At 46.8% G+C, this 22,549-nt stretch overlaps 1 long non-coding RNA gene across 1 annotated transcript in view; it reads left to right on the plus strand.

Annotated features, from left to right (window-relative positions):
- The first annotated feature begins 3,389 nt into the window (after positions 1-3,389).
- Positions 3,390-22,549, plus strand: part of LOC144326170 (uncharacterized) — a 30,305-nt gene continuing 11,145 nt past the window's right edge. The window contains exons 1-2 of the long non-coding RNA XR_013391336.1: positions 3,390-4,237; positions 18,273-18,336. This is a non-coding gene — a long non-coding RNA (uncharacterized LOC144326170). The remainder of the gene's footprint in view (positions 4,238-18,272; positions 18,337-22,549) is intronic.

The raw sequence follows: 22,549 nt of genomic DNA on the forward strand, positions 1-22,549 counted from the left end.
GAGGCAACAGGGTTTAGTGAGCAGGAAGAAGCTGGGCAGAAAGCAGTCCTGATTCAGAGGCTGGAGGGGATGGGTGCCAAGAGACAGGGATGAAGCAGGCTGCTGAAGAGTCCAGGGAGTCTCCCTCCTGCTGTGACCAGCTTCACTCTCCCCTGGTCTCCCAGAACATGCAGAGAAATGAAAAGAGCAGAGAAGAGATTGGTTGCGCACAAACACAGTTTCCGATTGGGAGGGAAACCCTGGAGAGTCGGGGACTTAGGTAGCTGTGGGGAGGCAGAGATGTTCAGTCCTTACAACTGCCTCATTGGGGGAAGACCTACTGGGAAGAGTTGCTGTGATCACTAGGTCTGCACTGTTTTGGCTTCTTTGAATAAAGAGTTTTCACCAAAACCATTTTTTTTTATTGCTGACTTACACCTGACTCCAGTTCCTGACACCTCATGGGATCATAGGCCTGGAGGGGGTCCACAGATATCATTCTGAATGACCCCTCCCCCCAAAAAAAACTTTTAGCAGTTTTCACAGGATTCAAAAGCTGCCTCAGAAAGTTGTTAAGGCTGAACGGTGGCTTGCAAATCTTTTTTTATCCATAAATAGATAACAATGCTCATTTGTTTATTTTACTTATCTGTTATCACAGTGCTTATCCTGTCTTTCTAGAAAATATCCAAGTGACAAGACAATGCCTCTTGGTTTGATTTGTGATTCCTTTTACCCGCCACAAATTTTGGGGCATGGAAAATTCTTAAGGCTGTCACAATCCCAGTGATTTACTGGGAGCTGAACAGGTTCCAAATGCTTTCCTTTTCTCCTCTGCAAACCACCCCATCCCTCCATTGCCCTCCTTGATCCTCCATTGTTGCCTTCCTTTAAGGCCAGCCTTCCTTCCTGGTGCCTTGAATTACTGCCTTTCTAGGTAAGGCCAGAAAGGAAACCCTTTGTATGAAACACTGGAGAGCCACATACAGTGGCACCTCTGGATACAAACAGGATCCGTTCTGGAGTCCCGTTCGCATCCAGAAGCAAACGTAACTAGTGACGGCACATCTGCGCACATGCGCGTCGCTTTCCGCTGCTTCTGCAAATGTGCGTGACGTCATTTTGAGCATCTGCGCATGAGCAAGCGGTGAAACCCGGAAGTAATGCGCTCCGTTACTTCCGGGTTGCCACGGAGTGCAACGCGGAACACGCTCAACCTGAAGCACATTCAACCCGAGCTATGACTGTACAGTGGTACCTCGGTTTACATACGCTTCAGGTTGCACACGCTTCAGGTTACAGACTCCTCTAACCCAGAAATAGTACCTCAGGTTAAGAACTTTGCTTCAGGATGAGAACAGAAATCGTGCTCTGGCGGCGGGGCGGCGGCGGGAGGCCCCATTAGCTAAAGTGCTTCAGGTTCAGAACAGTTTCAGGTTAAGAATGGACCTCTGGAACAAATTAAGTACTTAACCCGAGTATACAGAATCAGGCCATTGGTCTGTTGAGTGCAGCATTGACTTTATTGTCTTTCCCAGTCGTACCTGGAGATGTCAAGGACTGAACCTATCTGCATGCAAGGCACGTGCTGCATCACAGAGCTATGGCCATTCCGCTAGCCAATCCAGAAGCTATGGAATAGAAGTATGGCTCATATTGTCCAGATCTAGCTTGGATCTCTGAATTTGATATTGCGCTTCCTTTCATTTCAGGGTCTTAAGGCTATCAGAAATACAATGGTCTATCTTGCCGCTGCCCCCCCACCGCCCCCGCTTTGCTTTAGAATGGAGAATAATTTTAAGACAGCAACGTTGTTTGGCAGGCGGAATATTCGCCCCATACATAATAGATGCCCCCAACGCCCCATTAACAAATGCAAGAAGATTCCTCAAACTGAAAAAACTGGCACACATTTTGAAGTGTTAATGCTTCCCCATGGATCTGCTGTTACTGAGACAATCTTTAGTGTAATAATATTTTTTATAAACCTTGCGTTTCAATAAGATCCGGCAGCAAGGGGGCACCCATGGCTTCCCAAGGAAGCATCTAATTGGTACTTAGTAGCCAGGAAACATTGCTGTGTATATTGCAAACATATGGTGGTGGTTTTAATTTTTTTCAGGATGGAGGCATCGTCCACAACAAGCTGTGTGTCTCCCCACCCATCTCGCCCTGCCTCATAGGGACTAGCTACTTTTCATGCAAAAAAATGTAACATGCGCTTCCTCTTTTTGCGCGGGTGGCGCTGTGGGTTAAACCACAGAGCCTAGGACTTGCCGCTCAGAAGGTCGATGGTTCGAATCTCCGCAACAGGGTGAGCTCCCGTTGCTCGGTTCCTGCTCCTGCCAACCTAGCAGTTTGAAAGCACGTCAAAGTGCAAGTAGATAAATAGGTACCACTCCAGCGGGAAGGTAAACAGCTTTTCTGTGCGCTGCTCTGGTTCGCCAGAAGCGGCTTAGTCATCCTGGCCACATGACCCGGAAGCTGTACGCCGGCTCCCTTGGCCAATAAAGCAAAATGAGCACTGCAGCCCCAGAGTCGGTCACGACTGGACCTAATGGTCAGGGGTCCCTTTACCTTTTTAGTGTTCAAGCCTGTGCTAGTGGAGACTGACTGGTTTGCTTGGGCAAATGGGGCACAGCCTCTCCGATATCAGACTGCTCTCAGTTGTCCCCTCTTGCCACCTCCCTTTCTGCTTACACCCAGTCAGCTTCCTCTTCTGAAATCTTAATGTTGCCCTTGTGGATTTCTGCAGAGAGGTGGATAGGGACAAAACTAGAACAAATAGGTGCTACCTGTCATTGTCTCTGGCTCTGTTGGGCTCCCTGCCTTCCATCCTGCCAGTCCCAAGGGATACTAGCCATCACCTCCTCTTAGCTGAATACTGCTCCGGTTGTTGTATTGAAAAAAAGGAAAAGCCAGCAAGCCCACCAACATGCATAATTTAGTCCCCTATATAACTTTATCTCTTGTGTTACTGATAATGCTTTCTAAATCTTTTTTAAAGTGTTGTGGATTTTTAGCTGTGTTTTAATTACAGTTGTATGTGCCACTTCACAGAGCTTCTTTGATTAAGCAGCTTATAAGTCTTCTATATAACCAGTGCTTGAACCAGTCCAAAGTCACTTTCCAATGACAATTCTAAACTAAAAGTGGGTGCAGGCCCTATCCTGACTTGCTGGAAAAAGAGTGCCATGGATTCGAGGATGCTCACACATGGAGGTTTCATGCAGTGTCCTCATCAAAATTTTATTTATTTTATTTAATAAAGTTTCTACATTGATTGTATTTTTTTAAAAAAAACCCTCAGAGGTTTTGCAAAAAAAGATAAAGAAATAATATTATCAATATCTAGAATTAATAACAATAATTTGAGACTTAAAAAAAACAGGGGGGGGGATAAACTAAAAACAGATTAAAATTCACATCAACTTAGGTCTCTGGGTAAGCTTGTCAAAACAAAAATGTTTTTAGCAGACACTGAAATGAGTGCAACAAAAGTGCCTGTCAGCTATCAATAGGCAGGGAGTTCCAAAGTGTAGGTGTTGCCACACTGTAATTCCTTTATTTTATTTATGCATTTGTTTAGTGGGGTTCATATAATCATCAAGCCCTCTAAGGCATTTGTATCACACAATTTAAAGTGTATCATAAAAGATACTGATATAAACTATGGGTTTCTCCAACTAAGTTCTACTCAGAGTAGACCCACTGAAATTAACAGATCAAAACTAGGCATGTGAAGTATTTTTTTAATAGTTTTCTTAAATATATTGTTGGCATCTGTCTCACGACACAATGGAGTACACCTCCAGGGGTGAAGTCAAACATCTGTGTTAGCAGCACTAAAGTGACCTGCCTGGGGTGCAAGTCTGGGTAGTGTGTACAGTGGTACCTTGGGTTACAGATGCTTCAGGTTACAGACTCTGCTAACCCAGAAATAGTACCTCGGATTAAGAACTTTGCTTCAGGATGAGATCAGAAATTGTGCGGCGGCAGCGGGAGGCCCCATTAGCTAAAGTGGTACCTCAGGTTAAGAACAGTTTCAGGTTAAGAACAGACCTCCGGAACGAATTAAGTTCTTAACCCGAGGTACCACTGTATGGAGGTTTTGGGCTGCCCATTCAGAAAGACTCCCCTCTTGGCCTGGCCACTGTCACAAGCTGATAGCTTCTAGGAGCCACAGGTGAGAGCTGAGTGCAGAGTGAGGGCCAAAGATGGACAAACTACTCCAGAAGGAAGATGACCTCCACCAGAGGTATTACCCCCCTCCCAACACACCCCACACACCCCATAAATAGATAATGAATGTAAATAACAACATAAAACCTCCCTCCCCTGCGACTGAGTACGATAGGTACTCATGCCATTGTAATAATATTCATGTACTTAATTTTTCGGCAGGATTCTTCCATGTTATTCCATCAGGGGTGTATGGAAACAGCCCTACTCATTAAAATCACCTTCTCCGACTAAAATAGCAACAAGTATAACATAGTCATGACATGCAGATACGTAGCAATGTAGCTGAAAATGTGTTTTGTAAACCCTTTTCATTAGTATGCAAAATAAACGGTATTCATTTTTCAAAGGGTTTACTCTGAGTAGGACTAACACTGAATACACTGTTCAGGTGCTAAAGTGAACAAAAGCGACCTAACCATTTGCATCTCTCTCTCTCTCTCTCTCTCTCTCTCTCTCTCTCTCTCTCTCTCTCCACACACGTAAATACACATATTACATGTTAAAACCCATGACAAAATTACATGTCTGGGTTGTATTTTACTTATTTATTTAACAGCATTGACTGACACCTTAATGGCGAAAATGTATACCTTTAAAATGCCAAATAAAACCAGGTGTTTTATCTGGTTTTATCTGGGCTCCTTTGGGATGAAGGACAGGATAGAAATTCAGTATACAGTGGTACCTCGGGTTACAGACACTTCAGGTTACAGATGCTTCAGGTTACAGACTCTGCTAACCCAGAAATAGCACCTCAGGTTAAGAACTTTGCTTCAGGATGAGAACAGAAATCGTGTGGTGGCGGCGCAGTGGGAGGCCCCATTAGCTAAAGTGGTGCTTCAGGTTAACAGTTTCAGTTTAAGAACGGACCTCCAGAACGAATTAAGTTCTTAACCCGAGGTACCACTGTATAAACATGCCCATCTACTCTAGCATCCTTTTCTCACAGTGGCCAACCAGATGGACTCCCCCTTATTGTGATTCCTACCAACTGCCATTAAAAGAAGTCTTGCCTCCAACAATGTGTTCTGACTGAACACGAATAAGACTGACTCTCAAAGCCACCTCTTCTCTTGTTGTTCTGTTGCACTGACAAATATAACAGCTGAAATTTTTTTAATCTCAGCTGTTCAGAAATCTGGAAGATGGGAAGTGTGGGGAAAAATTAGTTTCATTTTGGTGGCAATTGGGGAGGGGGTGATAAATTCCGTCATTAAGGAGTTTTGTTATTTCTCTTTACTTATTTTGAAGAGCAATGGAGAAATTCTTGGACAGATTTTTCACTTCCCTTATGGGACGGCGAATGAAATTAGAGATTCCTCTCAGCCCATTAATGGTGGTGCTTTCGTGTGTTTTTTTCCAACACAGCAATGTATTCATTAACTCATCAAAGGGAAAGTTACCCTGCCTTGGCAAAACAAAGCAGACAAAAGCATTTATGAGTTAGGAAGTTGCCTTCTTGCCTGAATCCAGCAAGGCACATAAATTGGTAACGATGCCATCTGCGCAGAAAACCTTTCATTAGGGGACATTTACTGATTTGAAGGAAGCTGGAGATGCCCATTTCACTGACTCGCAGCTGAGAGGTCTCAAAGAAAAAACTTCCAGACATTTTAATTGTGTGGCAGTATCATAACTAACCTGAAGAGGGAGCTGCTGTCCTGCTCTCTACCATTGTCAGATTACCCCCCTCTCTGTAGCTGGCCAGAAGGAATCACCACAGTTTATTTATTGGCAGGTGTTGTCAGGTGGCATGGTTTTGCTTAATTCCAGCAAAGCCTCCGGTGAGTAAATTGTGTTCGGAGTTGTAATCTGGTTGAATGTGTAAATTGGCCACATTTGGAAAATGGAAGGGGGCATCAGACCCAGTTACCTGTCTCCAACAAGGCCAAGCAAATTCTGGGTTTTATTCAAGTAGGTTTTACTCAGAGTAGACCCTCTGCAATAAACAGGCCTGAATTAGTCATGTCCATCGATTTAAATGAGTCTGCTCTGAGTAGGGCCAAGGCTGGCCACAATAAATTGGTTTTTAAATGTATGTTGCTTAGGAATTTATTTATTTCTGATTAATTGGTTTATCAGTTCTTATCTTGTGAACTGCCTTGAGATCTTTTGATGAAGAACAGCATATAAATAGAATGAATGAATGAAGACATTTCTAGGAGGCCCACAAGCAGCCCACCCCCCTGCTTGGAGTTCATCAACACCACCATCAACATAAAATATATATGTACACTGCCTTTCCATAGTTTAAAATTGTGTTCAAGGCGGCTTGTAACATAAAAAATATTTAGATACATAACAAAAGCAGTCATAAACAATAAAACACATCAGAACAATTTGCACATAAATCATAGTAAGAACTAAAAATAAAGATACAAAAAATGAATATCAGTGACAGCACCAACCAACCCCTCCCTCTCAACAAAACCCCCTAAGTAACATCCCAGCCCAAGCAGTCTCAGCTTTTGTAGCTGGAGTCAGTCAGGGCCCTATTCTCCTAGGCCAGATGGAAAATGCCTGAGAGGCAGGGAGCAGGTCTTCCAGGAATCTCAACTAAAATGGTCTCTGGAGGTTGCATGCCACCCATTGTTCACTTATGGAACTCGCTGCCACAAGATACGTTGATGGATATTATCATAGATGATAGTTTTGCCACAGCCTGATGATTGTCAGTTGGTGCTAACACAGAGGAGGTCTTTTTCACTGGCAGCACCTGGGTTCTGGAATGCTCCTTCTGCAGAAATATGAGAGGTGTCATTCATATTGGCATTCCGCCAGCTCTTGTTTTAGCAGGCTTCTCCCTGAACCTGAACTTCCAGATTCTGGTTGTGTTAATCCTTGTTATAACAGTTTTAGTTGGCATAGCTTTTAACTGGCTTGTTTTATTGTAAATTTTAATCATTGGGGTTTTTTTCATCCTAATGTTTTGATAGTATTGTTTTGTGTTTTAATAATGTATGGATTTCATACTTATGTTTTTTTCTACACTTCTAAATTGCTTAGAAGCCATTAATAAATAACAAGTACAGGAACACCATTTCACAGAGTAATTGCTTTAGCAAAATAGCTAAAGGGAACTTCTGTGTACAGGATTGTGGGTTCAGGCCCCACGTTGGACAAAAGATTCCTGGGCTACATGGGTTTGGACTAGATTTTCCTCGTGGTCTCTTCCAACTTTACAATTCTGTGATTCTATAAAATGCAAACTTTTAGGATTTCAGCCTCTTGATTCCATTCTCCATCCTTGTTTTCCATCTCCCCGCCCAAGCTAGTCAGTATTCTAAAGATGCCCCCTTTTAGACTTTCCTTTTCCCTATAGATTTATCTTGTCCTTTTTGCAGAGGCGGAGCTAGCTGTGCACCCGGGGGCGGGGCTAGCCACTCGCGGGAGCGGGGCTAGCATCCCAGGGGGCAGCGCAGCGATGTCACCCACTCTCAAGGATGACACCAGGGGTGAGCCGTACCCTCCATACCCCCTTCCTCCACCAGTGCCTTTTTGAAAACCTCCTGGCTCTGCTAAGCATCCTTCCCTACTTCCTCTGCATGGGGTAGTGCTGTTTTGGCTACATAAGGATGCCAAATGCCTGAACATCACAAATAGTGGGCTTTATGGTGTTAATAGCCATCCCTACAGTTTGTCCCAGCATCTGGTGAATGGAAGTATTCTGCCTTTGAAGGCAGAGTTGCTCAACACTTTGACAGACCCTCCAAGTGTCCCTATTTTGCAGGGCCACCCCTGATTTACAGAAGTCGTCCCAGTTTCTGATTTGATCCTGGAATGTCCCACTTTTCCTTAGGATGTCCCTATTTTCATTAGAAATGTTGGAGAGTATGGAATTATCTGATCCCCTGAGCCACCTGAAGGCAATCCTGTATAGGGAAGTTTTTAAAAAACGTTTTATGATGTTTTTATATATGTTGGAACCTGCACAGAGTGGCTGGGGCAACCCAGTAAGATGTGTGGGGTATAAATAGTAAAATTATCATTATGGAATGGGATGCCCCTATTTTCATCGGAGAAATGTTGGAGGGTATGCTCTGATGATTGCAAATTGGGATGGCTTACAGTTGTGGAAGGGACCCAGGTGGCGCTGTGGGTAAAAGCCTCAGCGCCTAGGGCTTGCCGATCGAAAGGTCGGCGGTTCGAATCCCTGCGGCGGGGTGCGCTCCCGTCGTTCGGTCCCAGCGCCTGCCAACCTAGCAGTTCGAAAGCACCCTCGGGTGCAAGTAGATAAATAGGGACCGCTTTCTAGCGGGAAGGTAAACGGCGTTTCCGTGTGCGGCTCTGGCTCGCCAGAGCAGCGATGTCACGCTGGCCACGTGACCCGGAAGTGTCTTCGGACAGCGCTGGCCCCCGGCCTCTTGAGTGAGATGGGCGCACAACCCCAGAGTCTGGCAAGACTGGCCCGTACGGGCAGGGGTACCTTTACCTTTACCTTTACAGTTGTGGATGGGATGACAGTCATCCCATTTGAGGTGGTGCATATCAGCAGATTTGCTGAGCAGACACGTGGTGAGGCTCAGTGGCTCTTAGGACTACTTTGACTACTGTAATGCGCTCTACATGGGTTGCCCTTGAAGACTGTTCAGAGGCTGCAGCTGGTGCAGAATGTGGCTGCTAGGTTAAGCGGGGCAGCCTAATGAGGTCATATGACCCCAGTCCGGAAAGCACTGCACCAGCTGCCAGTGAGCTACCAGGCACAATTCAAGGTGTTAGCACTAGCATTTAGAGCCCTAAATGCTGGGCCGTCTTACCTATAGGCGCTAGGGGTGCGGGGCACCCGGGCACCAGGCTCTCAAGGGCGCCAGGCCGAGAGTCTGGGGCTCAAGAGTTGAGTCCGGGGAAGAGCCCGCCCATCTGTCGGAGCGCCCTGGCGGGCTCTTCTGCTGTGGGTGGCTCTCCGCTCCAACCCCCCGCCCTCCTGCCCAGCGTCTGACGGCGGAGTCGTCATCAAAGTCTTAAGGTGCCACGGCACCGTGGGACCAAAGTGAGCAGGCGCTCCGGGCCCCTGGACAGGCTTTCACGAGCCGCCCGCAGAGGCTTGCCACTTAGGTGCCCGGCAGCCGCCAGCATTAACTTTCCTCCTTCCCTTTCTCTGCTTCCCAAATTTTAGGCGCCTCGCTGGAGACGGAGTGCGACATGTGAGCAGGGAGGGCAACGCAGGTGACAAAGAAATCGGCTCGGCAGAGTCCCTGGCCATTTTATTTGATTTGTAACCCCCTCCCTGTCACCAACATCTGGCATCCGACTGAGCTCCAGCCACAGCAGCTCCATCGGGAGGGGGGCACCAGGCGGATTTTTGCACCCCGGCACCGCATATGCTTAAGACAGCCCTGCCTAAATGGCTTTGGACCCAAGTAGTTTGGACCCAGTGCTAAGCACCTCAGACCCTACAATTTGCAGTTCAGACCTAGCTGGTGGTGCCACCACCGGGGGGGCGGACAGGTTGGCACTTACCTGTGACAGGGCCTTTTCAGTGGTGGTTTCTCAATTATGGAATGTTCCTGTCTCCATTGTTACTAACTTTCAGGAGGAATTTGAAAACATTCCTCTTTACCCAGGCATTTGGTGGCTGAAGAGTACTGTCCCTAGCATCCCTGAGATTGTTTTTAGCATGTTCTGATCAGTTTTATAATGATTTTGCTTTGTTTTTTAATTGTGTGCCTGTTAGTCACCCTGGGCTCATTGGAGAGGAAAGGCAAGCTATAAATTAAATGAATAAGGGACTGACTCAGGTAGGAATGCTGCAGGCTGCCTTCTACAGAGAGAAACAATTGGTCCATCTAGCTCAGTATTGTCTGCACTGACTGGCAGCAGCTGTCCAGTAGGATGAAATATGAAAGACAGACAGAAAGACAGACAGAAAGACAGACAGACAGACAGACAGAAAGAAAGAAAGAAAGAAAGAAAGAAAGAAAGAAAGAAAGAAAGAAAGAAAGATGGTATGGTGGTTTAAACAAGCTAGTAGCCAGGCTCTAGAATAGGCAGAGAAAATTATTGCGGCAAATAGACTAAGTTGGACTGGTGACCTGTTTCCAAAGAAGGCACAGCTGATTAGCACCTTTCCAGGTGGACAAATTGCTCAGGTTGAGGATGATAAAATGAGGCCCCAATTAATTCCTCCAGTCACCTAGTGCAGCTGGGCTGACGAGATGCAATAGTGCCCTTGACCATTCCAGCACAGCAGATAAGTTGGAAACTTCCTTGGACAGTCCAAGAATAGACCTGTGGGCAGAAGGAGTAAGGTGCCTGGGGCCCTGCTCCCAGAGTCCCCTGTTCAAGAGGCCCCCCCCCCGGACCTTACACCATACACCAGCAGCCGGTGATAGGAATGACAAGTGATGCACAACCATGCGTAAGCTAAGCTGTCATAAGTGACAGCCAAATGTGCGAAAAGTGTTGTGTTAGAGGTGATCCAGAAATTCTGCCCATGCTTTTAGATCTGTTACAGAAGTAACTCACATGTGCATGAAGAAACACCACTGTTGTTCAACCAGAGATTGCCAAATATCCATTAACACATCAGAGCCTTTGAATTATAATAAGGAGATCTATCTATCTATCTATCTATCTATCTATCTATCTATCTATCTATCATCTATCTATCTATCTATCTATCTCTATCTATCTCTATCTATCTATATCTATCTATCTATCTATCTATCTATCTATCTATATCTATCTATCTATCTATCTATCTATCTATCTATCTATCTATCATCTATCTATCTATCTCTATCTCTATCTCTATCTCTATCTCTATCTCTATCTCTATCTCTATCTCTATCTATCTAATCTATCTATCTATCATCTATCTATCTATCAGCTATCTATCTATCCATCATCTATCTATATGATGCATTTTTATATCTATAGGATACGTTTGGGAAAAATGAATCTATCAATTTCCTTTTTTATTTTTCCAGTCTTAAGCCCAGTTCTCCACCTTGCTGTTTTTTTCTTAAAAGTCAATGAAATAACCTGGCAGAATTTTAGTGCAGATTTCTTATGATATATACATTTTTGTAGGCATTTCATCCTACTGTATAACTTTTTGTAAACATGATTTGGTTGGAGCACTGCACTGAACAATTCAGGGAAGTGTGAATTTTGAAGGCTAAGTGCATTTCAGTTTATGTCTTGTTTCAGAAAGTGAAAATAATGGAACCCCCCCCCACACACACACTTCACCTCCCCATCCATTCCATGTGTGTTTTTGTGTGAAGTACCATTTATGATACATCCATGGATGATATTTATTCCCCCCTCCATCAGAGCAGGACAGAGAAGACTAGTTTGGCTTGCAAAATCTCTCCCTGCAGCTTGGATTCAGGAAAGAGGTCCTTCCTTAACCTCTTCTGCTATCAATTACAACTTTTCTTTCTTTCTTTCTTTCTTTCTTTCTTTCTTTCTTTCTTTCTTTCTTTCTTTCTTTCTTTCCAGTTGTGAGAAACGGCTTCCAGCCCCGCAGCGTCTGCTTCCATTCTTGCCCCACCATTCCTGGTAATTTTGAGAGCGTGCCAGCTCTTACACAACAAAGACCCCTGAATGGCTCATTTCCTCCCCACACGTGCATCTTAAAGTTTGTGATACCAGACCAGAAGACTTTTTTTCTTTTTAAAGGCTAACATCTCAGTTTCTTTTTTAAAGGCCTGACTGGTCGAGTTTTCTTTCCCTTCATTCTCTCCTTGCTTCCTCCTGTTCTTCCCTTTTAATGCAAGAATGGTACGATCACAAACAGGTCACAAACGCGGGAGACCGGGGGAAAGTGAAGGCACCCAGCGGCCCCGGTGGCTGGACAGCCGCGGAATGCTGCGTCGTGAGGTTACTATTTATCTAGCGCGCACGGCGTTGGCATTCGCATCTGGCGCCTGGCACTTATTGCAATTATTTATGATTTCCACCAAGATTTAAAAGCTCATCGTCGGCCTTGTAATGCAGTAACTGATTGCACAGCTAATGTAATTAAGGGAAGATTATGATGTCCACGTGGCACGGCAGATGGTGGCGCTCATTGCAATCGGCAACGCACAACTGGCAGGGAACCGCACAAGGGCAGCGAGGCGCCGGCAGCTGGAGTGCGCCTTCGCCACCATCCATTTGGAGAGGGAGGGGGAGAGGAAGGAGGGGAGAGATGTGCTTGCTGCATTCACCGCACGGGAAACTCTTGCAGGCTGCTAAGGACTCCTCGCGCAGGGAGGATGTCCCCGCATTGCATTCCTTTGTTGCTCTGCTCTGCCGGCCTCTTTGGGTCAGCCGGGGCCAATTCTGTATTATGAGGCTCCGTGCAGTTGTCTGAGGAACACACCCAAGGCTAGAGAATGCATGGTCTTTGTTGGCTGGGGAAGATCTAGTTCAGCAGTGGCAGTTAAGAAGTTCCAACTCTGCAATTCTATAATTTTGTGAAATGGTAACTAGCCACGATGGCTATGTTATACCTCCGCTGTCGGAAACACTATGCCTCCCAGTACCAGCTGCTAGGAGTCATAAGCAGGGACATAAGAAAGTAAGAGTAATTTTGGGTTTTTCCCCTTCTTCCTTCCTGCTGAGTTACTAAAGGAGGGATGGTGAGACTAAGAAGGGGGTTTACTTGCAGTGCCACCCCCTGGACTGTAGGTGCTGCTGCAGAGCCAGGTAAAGGTAAAGGGACCCCTGACCATTAGGTCCAGTCGTGGCCAACTCTGGGGTGCGGCGCTCATCTCGCTTTATTGACCGAGGGAGCTGGCACACAGCTTCCGGGTCATGTGGCCAGCATGACTAAGCTGTTTCTGGCGAACCAGAGCAGCACACGGAAACACCATTTACCTTCCTGCCAGAGGCAGGAACCTACCTATTTATCTACTTGCACTTTGACATGCTTTCGAACTGCTAGGTTGGCAGGAGTAGGGACCGAGCAACGGGAGCTAACTCCGTCACGGGGATTCAAGCTGCCAACCTTCTGATGGGCAAGTCCTAGGATCTGTGGTTTAACCCACAGCGCCGCCCGTGTCCCTCGCAGAGCCAGTAGAGTTGATCTAACTGCCATGGGGGCAGTTCCTTAGGCATCTGCAGCCAAGTGCCAAGTGGCAAAAGACTTCTTTCCCCAGTCCATATATCATCACCTAACTTGCAAGTAGGAAGGAAGTCAGGCAGGTAGGGGATGAGGTTGGTGGAGCAGTGCTCCCCATTCATTCAATTACAGCAGCCTCTACTGGTGGCATAGAATTGTGAAAGAGAGGGGAAGAAGTGGAAATGGAAGTGGGGATTGCAAACTGGATAAGTTCTGTTATTCTCCGGTCCTCCTTGCTATCCTCCCCATTGGGCATCTGGTTGGCCACTGTGAGACCAGGATCTGGACTAGGTGGGCCTTTGGCCTGATTGAACAAGGCTCTTCTTGTCTTGCCGATGACACCCAACTCTATCTGTTGATGGATGGCCATCCTGACTCGGCCCCAGACACACTGACCAGATGTTTGGAAGCTGTGGCTGGATGGTTACGTGGGAGCCAGTTGAAGCTAAATCCTTCGAAGACAGAGGTCCTGTGGCTGGGACGGGACGATATGGGATTGGGGGGGCAACTCCCATCTCTTGCGGGGGCGCAATTAGTGCCAGCACCGTCCGTTAAGAGTTTGGGTGTAATCTTCGACACCTCCCTTTCCATGGAGGCGCAGATTGCAGCTATAACAAAGGCGGCATTTTTCCATCTCCACCAAGCTAAGCAGTTGGCCCCTTACCTCTCTCGCCCTGACCTAGCCACTGTGATCCACGCGACGGTCACCTCCAGACTGGATTATTGTAACTCGCTCTACGTGGGGCTGCCCTTGAGACTGACCCAGAAACTCCAGCGGGTGCAGAATGCTGCAGCGAGACTCCTTACGAGGTCTTCGCTGCGAGATCATATTCACCCGGTGCTATACCAGCTGCACTGGCTCCCGGTGGAGTACAGGATCAGGTTTAAGGTGCTGGTTTTAACCTTTAAGCCCTATACGGCCTAGGACCCTCGTACCTACGGGACCGCCTCTCCTGGTATGCCCTACAGAGAAACTTACGGTCTTCAGATAAAAACATCTTGAAGGTCCCAGGCCACAGAGAAGTTAGGCTGGCCTCAACTAGAGCCAGGGCTTTTTCGGCTGTGGCTCCGATCTGGTGGAACACTCTGTCACAAGAGACCAGGGCCCTGCGGGACTTGACATCTTTCCGCAGAGCCTGCAAGACAGAGCTGTTCCACCAGGCCTTTGGCCAGGGCAAAGCCTGCCTCCCTCCCTCGGCAATCTTCGCGGAGCTCTGGCCCAATGGCTGCCAGTGGCTTGAATTAATTAATTTTATAATGAATGATTTTAGAAGGTTGTTTATGCTGTACTTTTGTACTGTTTTATTGTTGTTAGCCGCCCTGAGCCCGGCTTCGGCTGGGGAGGGCGGGATATAAATAAAATTTATTATTATTATTATTATTATTATTATTATTATTATTATTATTATTATTGGCTGTTGCATTAGAGGCAATGGGGCAGTGCCCCACTAACCTCAGCCAGCTCCCCAGCCGCCTGCCTGCTCTCTTATTTACCAATTTGCCAGTGGTCATGGATAATGGGAACTGTAGTCCAACAGCATCCAGGAGTTGTACTTCAGCAACCTCTGGATGGCCGAATGTTTCCCACCCTGTCCTAGATGAACAGGCCTGACTTAAGAGGAACCTGTGTTAGTTCCTTCCACCTCTTTAACTGTCAGAAGCAGAATGATTTGATCCTGCGATGGAATTCATCTCCCGCTGTCACCCATGCCCTGCAAGTTTGTTTCCCTTTTTACTTTGCTGCTGCTGAGCGCTAAAGTGTCTTTTGCCGGAGGCGCTGTCATTTGGGCATCCTGGATGCATTCCTTTTCCAGAGCCTCGGGCTGGAATCAGAGTGCTAAAAGGAACACTCTCCACTGCACGTGCGCCATGGGACTTTGTCAGGGAGCAGCAGGTGCAAGGGATTGTGGGAGGGGGCTCAGGGACAGCTGAGCGTACAGATATGGAGCTTTTCAGCAGACTTCATGGAGAATTATTAAGGCTAGGATTGTGGGCCACTATGTTTTACTCAGAGTAGACCTATTAGAATTAATGGACCTAATTTATGCTCATTAATTTCAGTAGGTCCACTCTGAGTTACCCTTAGTGTGCATTCAGCTATGGGGAATATTGGGTTAGTTTTAATTACAAGTTATAATTACCAGTGCTTCTGTCCCGCTTTCTTATATTCCTCTTATACTGCAGTACCTGTGGTTTTATGGAACAGCAGCTTTTTCACAGTTTAAAAGCATGTCACACTGAATTTCATTCACGCCAGTGTGCGTGGCATGACACAACAGCAAATGTCATTGGACAACATTGCTACTCCCTCTTCCTTTGTGCACATGTGTGCTGCTTCTATTCCCTGTGACACCCCCCCCCATGAAAACAAGCAGGAAATAACTGTGTGCTAGAACACCACCCTCCAAATTATATCACTTTACTCCCAAGATTTTCTGCGTTAAAATGTGCCCCCCCCCGAATCAAATAACACAGAAATGAGCACCATACGTGCACTATATTCCACTGGTTTTCCAGAAATGCCTTTCACATCATGTGAAATCTCAAATACAATGCAGAAATCAACATGTATTGATAAATTTCATTCACACCAGTGGGTGTGGTGTGTGACACAACAAACGTCATTGGAGAACATCAGGTTTTGAAAGTGTGAATTTTGAAGGACAGCTGTGTTTCCGTTTCACATGTTGTTTTGGGAAAACTTGAAACATGAACCAAACCGAATTTCTCCCATACCCCTTTTCATGTAGTAAATGGAGTGGCAGCACTCTGTGGTAGTATTGCATGATGATATCACTGAGGGCAAATGAGAGCAATGCAAAGTAAGAGCAAGTGACGGTAGTCCTACTGCTTTTTTCCCTGAAGACACAATGGTATGTTTCAATACTTATTGATTGTAACCAGGACACCAAGAGATCAGGCTAGGAGGAGATAGCTGCTCTTTTTCCTGCTCCTGGGGAAGGGGTGAAGCTCAGCAGTGGAGCCCCTTTCTTTGCCTGCGGAAGATCCTACTTTCAATCCCTGCCTCTCCAGAGATTGAAATGGGAAAGATTCCTGCCCAGCTCCTTCATATGCACACAATAGGGTAGGGGGTCTGCTGGGTCAATGTGTAGCTGCCCCATGTGACCAGCCATTGAACTGCAAGTGGCAGCTTCTCAGTGAAGGACCTTCAGGCCCTGGACTCCACCCACTCAGAGTAGAGTATCACTGGCTTACTGTTCAGCTTGAGCTTCACTTGAGCGGTAAGATATTCTTGAGCTCCGGTGCAATCCTGCATCCCTGGTTATTCTTTGGTCATGACATCTGGCTAGCTAATTGATCCCTCCTTCTAGTCCTTGTTTCCTGCTTGGTTCCTGTGGTCCCTTGTTCCCACCTCTTTGCCCACCTCATACTGCTGACCATGGCAAGTGCCCAGTGAAGTACCTTAAGGTCCCAGACTGAAGCTAGGCTAGCCATTAGATCCTCCTGGACAGGACAGGAAAAAGTATACCAGAAGGCTTCAGGTTCCAGTTGAGGTTTGCTCAGCACCTGAGTTCTGGTGAATTCCTGCGACCTTAGTTATTCATTGGTCCCGACTTCTGAGCTGTCTAACACAGGGCAGGCTCTACTCACTATCAAGTTTAGAGACTTCTCAAATTCATGAAAAGATGCCAATGTTGTTAACCAAACAGGCCTTACCTGGGAGAGCATTCCACAGGCAGGGGAGCCACCACTAAAAAGACCCTCTCTCCCTTGTTGTCAGTCTCCAGGCCTGACTTAGAGTGGGCACATAAAGAAGGGGGTTGGATGATTTATTGATCATTTAATTGACTTAGTTTATATACCGTGTGCCCAAAGTAGCTTGTAGTGAACATCCACATTATCAAAATACAAAGCACTGGTAGGGGCAGGGGAAGAGAAACCAGTTCACAAAGCCCTGTGCCATCTAATCCCTTTTCTTTGGAGATGGCAGGAATCAAACTGGGGAACTTCTGCATTCAAATCAGGCCCCCCAGAACTGCGCTGTGGTCTTCTTGCACCCATCTAGGCTGAGCTCTGAGCAGCTCGTCAGCATCGAGCTCCTTATCAGAGGTAAAAATAGGAATTGCATTCTGTGTGGTTTTATTTTTAGCCATTGTTAACCACCCCCACCCCACAAGCTTGTGGAAAAGGAAGAGAGTTGAAGCTAATTACATAATAAATTTGAGTTGCCACATCTGGAAATATATTGACTATGGACCACTAACCTTGCAAGAGGTTTGAACAGCCAGATAGATCTTTGGTGTGTGTGCGTGCTCACATGTGTCTGTACATAGGTGCATGTGCATATTTGTGTGTGTGTGTGTGTGTGTGTGTGTGTGTGTGTGTATTTACACATGCACACACACATATTTCCGTTGTTGCAAGCAGAGGTTAATGTTTTTATTGTTCAATGTCATGTTTATAGCGGATTGTTGGGGGAGAAGGGGTGGCAGGAGGGGGAGAACCCATCCCATGATTAATTGCAGCTAAACTGGTGGATCTACAATTATTTGGTTGTTGTGAACAAATAAAGGACTCTGGTATTCATCATATTCAAATGAGGCAGTAAAATAAATGACGCTGACGCCATTGACGAACAAAACCTCGCTATGTTCCCCTTTGCAATCGGGAAATGTACTCGCACACTCACACACACAGGGAGAGAGAAAAATATTGTAAATGAGATACAGCCACTGTCAAGGGATCGGCGGCCATTTGTCTTCGCGCAACATGGCGCAATGCTGACCCATCACTTGCCGGTTTTAATTTATGTCACGAGATGCTCCTTCATTATGCGCTTTTGATGAAAACGAAGCACCAATTTATAATACAGACTTGTGTGTATGTGTGTGTGTGTTGCAAGTAGATCTCCCCCCGCAACACCGGCAGAAGTTCTGTCTTTCATTAGCACCCATTCCGCCAGGTTAAAGCGCCCAGGTACCGACGGAAATATGTCCCATCATTCATCATAATTTTGCTTTCCACTTTGTCACAGCTTGGGTGTTTAAGGAAGATAGATGGCACAAGATGTCTCCTTTTCAGAGGCTCTTTATGCTCTGGTAAGTGTGTCCGATGCAAAATTAGTTTGCCACTTTATTATTTCCCTGTGAGTGTTTGTCAAAAGCCGCGCTCTGCCTCCTGCTGTGCAGAGACGCCGGTTGTTGGCTGTCATTCAGAGGTGTCGCCGGGGACACGGCAGATCCTGGGAGCGCCGTTCCATGTTAGCCCCATCAAGCCTTCGTAGCAGGGGAGGGGTACTCAGAAGGTCGCACTCATTTGCCGTGGGGCCTCCGACACATCTCCCTGGACCAGAATTTCCATCAGGTAATTTCTGCAATGGCATGGCGATGATCCTCATCTGCCTTTGGGAACGTATATTTCATGGTGAAGAAATGTCAGGACCTGGCAGCTCCCAGAGATCCTGAATCAGATGGGACGGGACCTTCTCTGAAGAGGGGGCAGAGGCCATCTGTAGACCTTGGGAGCAAGAGGAGGTCCCCGCCCCTTACTGGGGAGTTCAAGACAGCTGCTGTAAAGGACACACCACTGTTAGATCCTCAGACATAATATATCTTGCCACATGCGGCACAGAAGAGGTGGGGAAACTAAACCCAGCCAGCAGGTCAGATCCTTAGATCCCCCACACCACACAGGCCACGTTTAACAGGTGGATGAGTCCATTTACCTGTCTATCACTTTATGTCACAGTGACAATAGATGACCTGCTTTTGCACATGCAGGTCATTGGAGATTACAAAGCAGCATGCACAAGAATTTGCAAGTGCAAAGTGACTTTGGCCCAGCTCCATCTTTAGCTGCCTCACCCCTGATGTCATATATGATGGCAGGTATAGGGCAGGTGAGGGTGGCTGGGTCAAAAGGTCTTGTGAGCCAAACAGGGAAGGCTGGTAGGCCTAATTAGGCCCATGGGCCAGAGGCTTCCTACCCCTGTTTACATCCTGATTCACAAGCAAAAATATCAATTCTACCTTTCTTCCAAGGAGTTCAAAGTGGTATACATAGTTCTCTATCTCTGTCCATTTTATCCTCACAACAACCCTGTGAGATAGGTTAGGCTAAGGGTGAGTGATTGGCCCAAGGTCAGCCAGTGAGTATACCCAGGCAGAAGACTCCGTCAAGAGGCTGAGCACATGAGGCCTCCCTTCTCCAAGTTCTTTGGCGGAATCAGATCCTCCACTGATCCACCAGGAAGGGTTAGGATGCAAGGAGAAGAGTCACAGTGGCAGAGTGCAAGAGCTATGAGGAAGGGTCATCCATAGCTCAATGGTAGAGCATGTGCCTTGTAAGCAAAAGGTCCCAGGTTCGGTCCCAATGACATCTCCAGGCAGGGCTGGGAAACCCCAGAGAGCCACTGCCAATCAGAGTAGACAATACTGAGCTATGGACCAGTACAAAGTAGCTTCCTACATTCCAAGCCCTGACTATATGAACACTCAGTTGACACCTGTCTGGTGCCAGTGAAACTTTGATTTCCCCAGCTTGTTGCGGTGTGCACACAGCATTTAGTTTTGTTGTGTGGGAACTTCTCTCTATCAGAAGATGTGAATCAGGCAGTTGTTGTTGTTGCTGCTGCTTCTGCTGTATGATTGGGAATGCTGCAAAACATGAGAACATAAGAAGAGCCCTGCTAGATCAGGCCAAAGGCCTGGATAGTCAAACATCCTAGTTTCACAGAGGCCAACCAGCTGCCCCAATGGGAAGTCCACAAGCAGGGCCTGCGCAGCACAGTGCTCTCCTCTCCTGTGGTTTCCAGCAGCTGGTATCCAGGGGCATTCCTGCCTTCCATAACGGAGGGACCATAAGCAATCAGAGTTGGTAGCTTTCAATGCAGGATGGGGGGGGGGCATCCAATGTGCACCCGGCAGGACTTCATATCAGCCTCCAATGACTGCCGTCTGAAAAGGTCTCTGGCATTGCAGTCTTGAAGTGAGGAATGTGCATGCATGAGCTGGTCTATCAGTAAGAAGCGACCCTTCACTGTGCTTTTATTAAAAGCAAGCCTTTTCAACAAAGACACACACACACACACTTTTCTCAGTATCAATGCCTCTGAGATTAATACATTTTTTTCAGGTGCCGTCATACCTGACAATATGCAATTATCTTTGCCGAGAAAGTGGGGTGGGGTGGGGGTAGGAATAAAGATTGGGTGATCGTGTGTGCTTCTCTTTGGTGTTCTTTGAATAGAAAGTGGGCTGTTCTCCAGAGGTGTTCATCAGATGTATTCTGCAGAGGGAATGTAGCATCCCGATTAATTTGGGGTAGAATCTTCATGTTGACGCTGGCAGATTGAGGAAAACGTTCTGGAAACATAGGGAGGATATGGGGTGGCGGCGGGGGGGGGGAGATCACACTGGTTTTTCAAACATGCATTATTTGAGGAGGGGAGGGGCATTTCAAATAATGTTATATAGATCTTGAGAAAACAGAGCTGGTGCAATGAAGCCTTCTAGGGATCAGCTGATGGCTTTAAAAGAAAAGAATGCACGCGAGCTTTGATGTCGTGCTTCCTTTATCAGCCTGCCGCACCACAGCCTTCCAAGAAATCTGTAAATTAATGCTATAGGTGCTGAACATAAACTACTGCTGTTTACTTCATTTCTGGTTCTCTGTGTGTATCTGTGTTTCGTAAGTGCCTTCAAAACCTCTCACGGTGACTTAATTCTTTTCAGTACTGGGGGGAGGGAATTTTCTCCATTTTCAGGTAGTCTTTGTCCATCCCTGCATCCTCAACAAGCAAATATTTTAACTTGTTTTTAACAGGTTTTTTAACGTTTTTTTTTTTTTAAATTTGGAGTTTTGTTTGTTTGTTTAAATTAAGGTGTGGAATATGTGCCTGTGAAGAGAAGAACTGCAGAGAGCAGTGGAATGGTCTAATCGCAGGGGCTCAGTGCAAGGGGAGGAGGTATGGGGTGGGAGGTGGGGCAGGCCAGGTAGGGGGCACACAGCACAGGCAGCTGGCGACTGTGCTGTGTAGCGGCCCCTCCTCTGACCTGGGCAATTGCGGCTGTCCTATCAGCCAGCCCTTGGGTCTGCGGATGCTGTTGATGAGTGTCAGGTGGGCCCAGAGTAAGACTCCCTCATCCACGATCTGATTGTAGTTGAGGAACCCGATTCAGCCTGTATCACTGAGACCTGGGTGGGTGAGCAGGGTGGAGTTGGTCATACCTGGGTACTCGGTGCAACATCAGGGCAGATTTGAGGGTTGGGGAGAGGCAGTTGCTATGGTCTATAGATTCCATCTATAGAGCGTGTGTTCCTGACATTGGACGGTTGGGACAGATCAGGGATTCTGCTGGTTTACCACCTGCCTCGCTGCCCAGCACTCTCCTAGCCTGAGGTGGCAGCTGGTTTCGGAGGCAGTGCTGAAGACTTCCAGGCTGCTGATTTTGTGGGACTTAAACATCCATGCTGAGGCAATTGGCTCTAGGGTGGCTCAGGATTTCATGGCTGCCATTACGACCATAGGACTGTCAGAATATGTCACCGACCCAACACATATGGCAGGCCACATTCTGGACCTTGTTTTCTCAACTAGGCAGGAAGAGGGTGATCTGAAAGTGGGTGTTGTTGACACCAGCCCCTTGTCAGGGTCAGACCACTACCAGTTGAGATTTAGGCTTTCAGCACCTTTCCAGTCCTACTTGGATGGTTATTTCCAGAGGGTGATGCTAGGGGAGTGTTCTTCGGCCTTGTGGAGCCGAAGTATGGGGTTCCTCAAGGTTCAGTTTTATCCTCTAGGCCAGGGGTCTGCAACCTTTAAGACAAAAAGAGCCACTTGGACCCGTTTTCGAAGGGGGAAAAAACTGGGAGCCGCAAAACTCGTCATTATAAAAATAACTTTTTTGTCACTTTTTTTATTATTTCTTTGTTTGACCCCTCAGAATTACTCCTCCTCATAGAAACAAACGTTAAATTAACAAGTTACCTTTTTGTGTGTGTGTGTTCTTTACTCCCCTTCAAAACAGTGACCAGCGTACATGCCCTCTTTCAATGCAGTGACCAGCGTACATGCCCCTTACAATGTAGCGGGCGGGCGGGAAGGTGATGTTGGGACGGTGCGTGACTAATGCACGCACCGCCCCCATGCGACATCACAGCCAGTACAGCACCCCCACAGTGGGGAGTTTCGGGGCGCACGATGCGCCTCCTCCCCTCACTAGTATCCGCCCCAGAGCCGCGGCAAAGGTGTAAAAGAGCCACATGCGGCTCCGGAGCCACGTGTTGCAGACCCCTGCTCTAGGCTGTTTA

Source organism: Podarcis muralis, chromosome Z, assembly GCF_964188315.1.
Source record: "Podarcis muralis chromosome Z, rPodMur119.hap1.1, whole genome shotgun sequence".
In the NCBI taxonomy this organism is placed as follows: domain Eukaryota; kingdom Metazoa; phylum Chordata; class Lepidosauria; order Squamata; family Lacertidae; genus Podarcis; species Podarcis muralis.